Below are 10,518 nucleotides of genomic sequence, written 5' to 3' on the forward strand. Positions count from 1 at the left end.
AGTAACCTACCTTGCTTGGTCCTCTCTGTTCTGTCGAGGTAATGATAGTAGCAGAGTGGTATGAGCTGCAGGTGGTGTCCAGGGGATCTGGGGTTCGATCCCCCCAAACCTTTTATTTATTTCTGTCTTTTTCTTTTCTGTTTTGTTTTGTTCACTTCTTAGTTGCTTGTGGTAGGCTTGGCACCTTGTGGTATTTTATCTCCCCTCAAACAACATGTTGTTCATATTGTTTTCGCTAGTGATGTGAATAGTTGATGGTGTAGGCTAGTGAGCTTGAGTGTAGGTATGAGCTACACCGTGATGTGTGTGTATTAGCTTGTGGTTTGCACTAGAATAATTATGTATGTGAGTGTGTTTCTCTTGTGCTTGGTGTTGGGCTCTTGCACCATGTGGTGCTAGTGTGATTGATGTGTGTGTGTGTCTCACACATGCCAAGGCATGATGTGCCTTGATGTGCACATGAGCAAGCTTGGGTGTGTACGTGTTGGAATCATGATGTGAGTGTAGTTAGTGTATGTTCTAACTAGCATTTGTAGGACTAGCTATATGTTGTGCTTGACATATGTGTGTGTGTGGACCTTCCCACCTTTGCAAACTATGCACCTTCACATGTCCATATGTGAGAGGGCATGGTGTTGTGTGTGTGGGGGTGACTTGTGAGAAGTATTTGTGTTGTTGATGTGCATGACACAAACATGGGGTTCAAACCCCCATGTCACTTTGTCATTGTGCACATGAACTTAACCTTTGTAGTTGTTGTCTTAGTAGGAACTACATGAAATGATGCACTAATTACTAGGCATGATTTGGAGTAGTTTCCTCTTCCTTAATTGTGGTCACTTGTTCCAAGTAAGTGTCCCCATATTATAGATGATTTTGGGGTAGAATATCCCAAGGAATCCAGTGGTGAAGTTTGTTTTGCCATTAGGATAATTTATGGAGTTGACATATTCAGATTTGTTGCAAGTTTGATCCTTGATTCCATGGAATAGGTGGAGCCCAAGGGCATGAGTTTTTGTGTGATAGTAGTAGGGGTTTTGCTCTACACCATAGTGGTGTCAAGTATCACTTGGTGTTATGTGTGTGCAAACTATGCCTAGACAAAGTGGCCATGTGGCTGAAAAAGTCCAGCTTAGTGAAATCTGGAATTTCACTAAGTCTGAGATTCTGGAATCATTTTCTTCTCCTATAGATGAGGATGTGTTGGTCATTGTGTTGAGAACTAGCCTTAGCTCAGTGATAGGATTGTGGACCTGATAGGTTTGTGAAGCTCCCTGTCAAATTTCATCTCATTTGGAGTCTAGTAGATGGTGTTTTGATTGCTGTCAAAAATCTTCAGAACAAAGACAGAAAGTCAGGTGCAGGAATTTTCAGTGTCCCTGAGATCTGATGGTTTTGGGAAAGTTTGTGGCCTTGTATCTTCTATAGTTTAATTCCTTTTGCTGTGATTCTTGCTGTTGCTTGTAGTGTTCTTGGTGGGCTACATCCACATATATTATTTGTCATATTTGGTGGGCTGTAGCTATGTTGCATGTAGCTCACAAAGTGCTAAGATGCAGTTTATGGCAGATTATGTAGTTTTGTCATTTTGATGATTGTGTGTGCTTAATGGATGTTGTGGTGCTCTTCCTTGCTCAAATCCATCCATGATGGCTTGTTTTATGTCTTGGAAACCTGGGAATACCAGATTTGTGCCATTTGAGTGTGTGGTGTTGATTCTTCCACGTAGAGCTTCATATCTTGTTTCGTTGATTCCCGTTGATCCGTAGCTCCGTTTGCAATGTTCTTTATATGGTTTTGCATCGTTTTCACGAGCCGCATCTGTTCATGCCATACTCATGCATGTCAAAATAGCTTAGTGTACATTTCTCTCCAGAAACTTGCAGTAGTTTAATTTGCTTGTGCTAGTGATAGAATTAGTGATGCATGCCCATTTTTCATCTCATGCATCATGTTATTGTTGCATCTTGTGGTGCTGCTGTTCATTGGTTGTTATTCTCATGTTGGGTAGCACCGGGATCAGAGAACTAATACGTGGAGTCAGGAGAGTATGTGCAGGACGATCCAGAACCATTCCAAGCTGAGGATATCACACGCAAGATGATATGACCTTGATTCCATCTCTAGACTTGTTATGCTAGTTTTCATTTCCATGTCATATTGGTCGCTGCCTACCACTGAAATTAAATTGCCTCTTCGTATGCCATGAGCCCAAACACCGTTCTCCTTCCTAGCAAACTTGTATGGCTAAGTAGGCTTGCTCATCTACTAATGTTAGCGTTGCTAGATGCAGGTGCTTTGACTCATGTGATAACATGAGCTTTGATATCATTATCTTAAATTCTGTTTTTTAATTAATGCACCTATATACTTGGTAAATGATGGGAGGCCTAGCCTTTTGCCGGGTGCTTTGTTCCGTTATTGCCGCCCTAGTTACCGGTTACTGGTGTTTGATTCCATAATGATCGCTCCTAACACGTTCGGGGTTGTTATGGGGACCCCCTCGATAAATTGCGTAGTGCTAAGGCTTGTCCGGCAGGACCCAACATTGGTGTTAATTTGCTAATCACTTAATAATAAACCGCATAGGGAATAGCTACCCCGAGGATTTTAATCAACAACCCGGGCCAGTGCTCCTCATGAGTGTCGGTCCAAATTAGATCACTGTGCGGGGCCAACTCAGGGCAACTTGAGAGATTTCTATCAGGCCACTGTATGCGTCGCTCATCCGTCGTGTCCTGAGACTGAGATACGCGGCTCTTATCGGGGTCGTCAACACGACGGGAGGTCCTGCTAGCCTTGTCTTACCTTAGCGGTATATCTTGCGTATAGGAATCCCAGTGAAGCTTTGGTTTCCCCCAGAGTTGAGGTTTTCCTCTAAGGAATCCGACGAGATCCCGAGATTCGTGCTAGAGGATGCCTTTGCGGCCTGTGTTCGTTTGTGATGGACTAGTTGGAGCACCCCTGTAGGGTTTAATCTTTCGGAAAGCCGTGCCCGCGGTTATGTGGCAACTTGGAATATTTTGTTAACATCCGGTATTAGAGAACTTAAACATAAGCTAATAAAATTGCCAACTGTGTGCGTAGCCGTGACTGTCCCTTCGAAGATCTCTCTTCGATCGGGAACACAGTGGGGTTATGAATGCCGTAGGTAGGTGTTCAGGATCACTTAGTGATCAAGTAAATCCGACCGCTAGTGTAGACCACCTTCACTTCTACTTTGCGTAAGTCAGCCACTTAATCAAGCTTAGGATGCTGCAGCCTTATACACTTCACCCTTACCCTACCTAATAACATGACTAGTTCTGGCACCAAGGTCTTAGATTGCTGAGTCCCCGTGGCTCACGGATTCCTCCGAAACTCCCAGCAGGTACAGGTACCCCAGAGACGGATGATCCCGACGGCACCCAGCTGGCGTGGCAGTACGACGAGGAGACAGACCGCCTCTACGTGAACTATCCAGAGGACTGAGGCGTGGTCGTGATCGTGGGCCTGCAGGCAGGGTAGCATAGCATTTCCATGTTTTGTAGTCCGTAGAGGAACTACCTTGATTGTAGCTGTGATGTACTCTGAGTTATTAATAAGAAGACAATTGAATCCCGAATTGTCTACTTTTATTATTATCTGTGCTATGTTACTTGCTTGCGAAACGCTTAGATGCGCTTCTTTCCTATTCGGGGGCCTCGACCCCGAGATCGGAAAGGACCGCATCTTGGTCGTTACAAAATATCAACATGAAAGCATGATGCAAAATGGACGTATCAGTGGCGCCCCGTCCCGTCGCCGCCGCTCTGCCCTAGCAGCCGCCGCCGCCTCGTCTCGCGATCCTGATCGGGATCGGGACAAGGGAGAGCTCCTCCAGCGCTCGCCAGCTTGGCCCCGAGCCGGCCCTGCCCTCGTCCACGCCCCAGGCCATCGCCTCGTCGGCCCGCAGGCGCCTCGACCTCCTCCAGCATGCCCCTCGGCCCACTCCCGTCTTCCGACCTCTCCACCTGGGCCGAAGCCCACTAGGTGAGAAAGCCCCGCCTCTATCCAGCGCCACGTGCAGTTCATAGTTGAGCTGCACCTCTTAGTTTCTGCCCATCTAGGTTTTAGGATTTTTCCGGAAATTTATTTAATTCCAGAAAAATTGCATGTTTTTAAAATGCCCGTAGATTTTAAACCATGCATCGATCGGAATGTTTAAAATATGAAAATTGATTACTTTTCCGCGTAGATTAATATTTTTCAACTAGCATGCATGTTTGGAGCAATTTGACTTGCTGTTTGCCTAGATTTACGTGCTGTCCCAATAGGGAATTGTTCCGTATTTCATTTCGTGCGTGTCCGGATTGCTCAAATCCCATAGTTTAAATGCTCATATTTTTAGGGACCTTTTGCCATGTATTTTAGAGTAGTTGTTTGCATTTTTGCATGTAGGTTCCGTCGCGTGTTTGTTATATCGCGTGTAGGACATATTCTCGCATATACGTGTGGCGATTTTTTTATTTTGCAACCCCTCATATTATATATGTTTCCGGGGTAGAAAAATCCATAGAATTTAATTGTGCATTTAGTTTTAGCTTTTGAGAAAGTTAGTGTGCATGATATTTTGCCATGTGACCCTTTTGTTTATTTTGTGGGATTTAATCCGTGCATGATATGAAGGAGTTGTGAACTAGAGATATGCCCTTGGATGTGTAGGCTAGCCCCTGGTAATTTTGGTTGCAATAGAAATCCATGTTTAGGTGTTGTTTGCATGCTCTCAACATGCTAGAAAATAGTGCTGATTTGGAGATGCTGAAATATTTCTAAGTTTGAAATCTGTTATATTTTGTTGCTGTCTTGTCATGAGTTTATTTGGTGATCTGTAGCTCTTTTGAGGTTGGTGCAATGGAGTTAGTTGTAGGCCTTAAGATTCTCTAGCATGCTATCAATTTTCATGTCATTTGGTGCCCTGTACCATATAGTTTTGCTGTTGTCAATATGCCCTCAGATCTAAAACTGCACTGTCAAAAACTGATATTTTCACCAAGTCTGAAACTGTGTGCGAGATGCAATTTTGTGAGTTCTTTTCCTAGTGATCCATGCTTCCACGCTAAATGTTATTAGTAGTATGTTGTAGTGCATCTTTCCCTCTACTGTCTCATGTATTGTTTGAGCATGTTGGATTTGTGTAGCTAGTTGTTCGAGGGTGTAGAAAATGCTATGTGGCTGATTTTGGCGGATTGTAGTGATTTCTTGTTTAGCTCGTAGTTGTTGAACCGTTGCTCCGTTTTGATCGTGTTCTATATGAAACTTGCTTAGAATATCGTGTAGTTTCATATTATCTTGATGGTTGTCTATTTTGAAATGCTTGTGACTATCGTTGCACACATATTGCATTCATGCCATGATATCCTACGGTGTTCGTATCTTTTGAACCGTAGCTCCGTTGGAGATGTTCTCTTTGTGTAAATTGATGGGAATGACGCGTAGAATCACGTGAAACTATTTATTTTTTCTGTTTAACAAATATTTAAACATGTTAGTTCAGATCTGGACAGAATTATAAATTAACGTGTGGGGTCATCTCGGAGATGCTATATGTCGTTCCGACCTCATTAAAAATGCCTAGATAGGCAGATTAATCACGCTTCACCTCCTGCCATGTATAACAACATTTAATATTGCCGTGTACCTAATCAGGATAGAACTAAATAATTCGTATGTGGAGTTTCGTCAATATGCAACTCGTTGCATATTGAACTTCACTTAATGTGTAGTAGTTGATTGTTGTGAATTGACATGCGATGTCTTGCATATATTCAACCGCTCATGCATCATTTGTATTCTAAATCGTGTGGTGAATATCTTGTGTTGATTCTTGTTTCCGGTTTTCTTTGTCTCGATAGAGTTCCGCAAGCATGTCGGAAAGTGAGGACCCGTTCGACTACGTCGGTTCGTATGCTTCGCGGAGTCATTCTTCTTCCAAGCGGGATCTCAGGCAAGATGACCATTTCCCCAGATACCATTACTATCATTTCCATGCTAGTATTACCGTTTCTATCGTTATTTCCCGCTGCCTACCACCTTTTAAATATCATCCTCTCAACATTGCAATGAAAACCTTCAACCTGTTCACAACCTAGCAAACCACTGATTGGCTATGTTACCGCTTGGTTAACCATGTGTTAGCATTACTAGTTGCCGGTGCAACTGCTTCCATGTGACAACATGGGTTCCTTGTTATATCACCATATTAAATGCTTTTTAAATTAATGCACCTATATACTTGGTAAAAGGTGGAAGGCTTGGCCTTTCTAGCCTTGTGTTTTGTTCCACCTTTCCCCCCTTAGTATCGGCTACCGGTGTTATGTTCCATAATTGAGCGCTCCTAACATGATCGGGGTTGTTATGCGGACCCCATTGATAATTCATTTTCGGTTAAAGCTGGTCTGGCAAGGCCCAACATTGGTACTATATTTGCCCAACATTATATCTTTGTTAATAGTGAAAATCATAGGGCGTCATGGACCCGAGGAGTAATTCTACATAATACAGGGAGGGCCAGTGCTGATGGTGCTGGCCCAAAACAAAGCATCGTGCGGGGCCAACCCGGGGCAACTCGGATGATGTCTATCAGGCCACCGTACAGTTCGCTTATCCGTCGTGTCCTGAGAAGGAGATACGTGCATCCTATCGAGATCGTCGACACGCCGGGTGGCCTTGCTGGATTAGTTTTACCTTTGACGAATGTCTTGTGCATCGGGATTCCGGTGAAACTTTGTGTAATCTCAGAGTTGAGGTTTTCCAATAAAGAGTCAAACGAGGTCGCGAGTTTCGTGATCGAGGATTTCTATGCAGCTTGTGGTAATTTGTATTGGACTAGTTGGAGCACCCCTGCAGGGTTAAATCTTTCGGAAAGCCATGCCCGCGGTTATGTGGCAACGTGGAAACTTTGTTTAACACTGGTTCTAGGTAACGTGAAGTTAACTTAACTAAAACTTGCCAACTGAGTGCGTAACCGTGACTGTCTCTTTCGCGAGTTCCTTCTCCGATCGAGGACACGGAGGGGTTATGTTTGACGTAAGGTGTTCAGGAGCATTCATTTGATCATCGATAGTTCACGTCCGCTATGCGTAGATATTCCCCTCTTTATTCTTGTACTCATAACTTATCCACCAAATAAATGCTTAGTCGCTTGCTGCAGCCTCACCACTTAACCATACCTGACCTATTAAGCTTTGCTAGTCTTGATACCTTTGGAAGTGAGATTGCTGAGTCCCCCATGGCTCACAGATTACTACGACACTAGTTGCAGGTACAGGTAAAGGTTACTTGACGCGAGCGTGTTGATTGTTCATTTGGAGTTTCTTCTTCCTCTTCATCGATCTAGGATGGGTTCCAGGCCGGCAGCCTGGGATAGCAAGGATGGACGTTGTTTTTTTTCTCGTTTGTTTTCGTCCGTAGTCGGACCTGCTCTTCATCATGATGGTAATGTATTGTACTAATGTGACTGTGATCTAGCTTGTGGCGAGTGTAAGCCAATTCCATATACTCTTCTCTTAAGTACATGTACTTGTAATGATATCCATTCTTGCGAAACGACGAGATGCGCTTCTATCGCTGTTGAGGCCCTCGTGCCAAAATAAGGATAGGATCGCATCTTGGGCGTGAAAAGTTGGTATCAGAGGAGTACCGACCTAGGAGCCCCCTTAATTGATCGAACTTGGCCGAGTCGAGTCTAAGTGAAAAATTGCTTTGAGTCTAGTTATATATCAGAGAGTAGGATTCTTTTTTCTCCTCTTCTATGCTCTCTGAGGAATCTCGATGTAATAATTTTAATTCTACTCCTCTTCTCACTCAAATTTTTTTAGGATCACGCGGATATTTTTGGAATCTATATGATGTCGATGTGACAGAGTTCTGTCTTGATGCCTCCTGTCTGACTTGATTTCTTCCGGGGAGTTGAGCTCTAGGGGATTCTTGAGCACATCGTTATCATTCATATTTCTTAGTATCTCAGGACGAAGGATGTTCGAAATTGCTTCAATTCTTGTAGTGGCAAGAAGAGTCCGGCTTCCCCAGTACTGGTGCAGAGAGTTCCGGATGTATCGCCATACTTTGTATCGTTGTGATTACGAGTGTCTGAGGTAGATGAGGTTCCGAGATTCTGGTTACGTGTTGATGGATGTGATACATTGGACGGGTTAGTATAGGAGTTGAGTGATATATTACTCCTTGTATCCATGGACCAGATTGCATGACCAGAAATTTTGGGAGTTCTTAGGTTGGAATTCAAGTAGTTACTAATAGGACAATCTTCCAACAAATGCATGATGTTAGGTTGGGGTTCAACATCTAGTGGATTCGTTTGTTCACGGTCGACTTACAGCGGTTCTCGTTGTGTCTTAAAGATTCTGTGTAGCTTGCTACGACTCGAGGACACTTCATATGTCGTGTGCACTGCCTTGCACGGGATGGCTACTGTAAGGATCGAGCCCGTGCGATCCTCTCCATGAAAATATCGGACGAAATCTCTCTCATGAATTTGTTCTGGCTTGCTTCATAAGCCGCATCCTTTGTTTTTGTTGGAATATGGTAATTCGAGTTGCTTCGATGTCAAGTGGTGAATTCATATCCTTCCAAGAGGTGTTCTCGTGTTTTACGGGAATGCTGATTCTTTTGCTTAATCAGATGGTCTTATCAATTTTTGTGAACCGGAGTTGTCATATCAATTATTTTTCAACCGGTGTGCTTCTCTTCAAGTGAATTCAATCCTGTCCAATTTTGCAAGATCATTCTCTCATTTCATTCCGGAGTTTTTCTCATCTGTCCCAAGTTGTCTTTGTTTTTGGCCACCCTCCCACCCTTTTTTCTTAAGTGATTAGATTTCATCCAAGTGCATTTCATTTCATTGTTGCTTGCGCTATTTTTTCTTTCGTGTCCTATCCGGCGATTCATTAAGAAGATTCTCAGGAACTTCGTGTTCATCTTTATTGAATCTTGTTATCTTTTCTGATGAATTGAATTCAGTTATCTGTGTTCATCATATCCTTTTCATCCCTTAAATTCTTTCCCATGTTGAAAATTCTTATCAAGTCTTCTTGTGGTCATTTCTCTCTATTCTATTCGGAGCGTTGAAGTTATCTCAGAAGTTTCTTGTTTTTAATTCTTTTTATTATTTCGAGGGTCTGAACCTCATCAAGTTTTATTATACCGGTGCATTCAATCTTTTCAACGGTGGTTTGTTTGAGTGGGCCCATAACCCACACGTGCTTTCCCAGGATCTTATCTGGCTCTTGTAATCTTTCCGGAGTTCTCTTATTCTTTTCAATTATGATGTAAGAATGCTTTCCATCAGTCATATCCCTTCTCCAAGATCTATTCGAAGTAATTCTCATTTGCTCAAATTTTCCTTGTTCTTCATTCCGGAGTGTCATAGTTATTCTTGGTGGCGTTCTTCTCATCTTTTTCAGCTTGGAAGACCGAAAGAGTGTTTCTCTCAAATCTTGGTCCATTCTCTTGGAGATTCATCATTTCAGCCTTGTGGCATCATCTTGATTTGTTCCAATCATGAGAAATCTCTTTCTTTCTATTCGGTGCTTTTCCAAGTTGTTTTCATTCTTAATCCTCCGAAGGCCATCATTTCAGAAGATTCTTCATTCTCAGCTTTCAGCTTTCATCCTCAATTCTTCTCAACTGTTGTATCTTCGTTCGTCTCTCAATTATTCCGGTGCCTTGTTCTAGTTTTCTCTCAGGTGGATCATGATCTCTTCATTCTCATGTGTCTCCAGGCATTCTTGGTATCCATTTTGCTTGCATTCTCACCGGTGCTTCGTTGAAGATTTCTTCAGTTTGTGCTCATATATCTCCTCAATCATTTCAAGAAGAATAAGTGGTACGCTAAATCCGTTGCTTGTCATCAATTAAACTTGATGAAGGATAAGCATAACATAATTCTTATTCTCGTTCATAGTGATCTGAGTTCTTCTTCCGGAGTGGCTCATGATATCAATTCTTTGTCTCAAGATATTCTTCAAGATTCTCGTGGTAATAGCTCTCAATTTCTTCTTCGTTCTTGTCTTGCCAAGAGCTAGTTTCTATTCTTTATAACGGAGGCTTTGTGATATTGCTCTCTTCAATCTATTATTTGTCTTTTCAAGATCATGTTGGTCCCTTGTTCAGTTTATTTGTTTGTTGTGAATATTGTCTAGTTCTCCTATCTTATCGATTTTTGTCCCCTTTTCCTACCGAAGTGCTGCCGAAATTTTGATTGAATTCTTGCTTGTTTCTCATTTCATTCCTCATCTCTTGGCAACCTTCAAGGATTTTTGGTTTCACTCGTTTGTCAAAGAAGAGACTATGTTTTACCTCTTGCTTTCTCATCCTCTTCCCCTTTCATTCTTTGAACTCGGGTTGAGATCCTCTTGCAGTGTAGGAGAGTTGTGACAGCCCGAGACCGACGTTCCTGAAGATTCCCCTTTTATTCCGTTTTCGTCATCTGATTATTTTTATTTGTGGCATCATCATCGCATCATGCACATCATCCGCATT

Source organism: Hordeum vulgare, chromosome 4H (assembly GCF_904849725.1).
Source record: "Hordeum vulgare subsp. vulgare chromosome 4H, MorexV3_pseudomolecules_assembly, whole genome shotgun sequence".
Taxonomy (NCBI): domain Eukaryota; kingdom Viridiplantae; phylum Streptophyta; class Magnoliopsida; order Poales; family Poaceae; genus Hordeum; species Hordeum vulgare.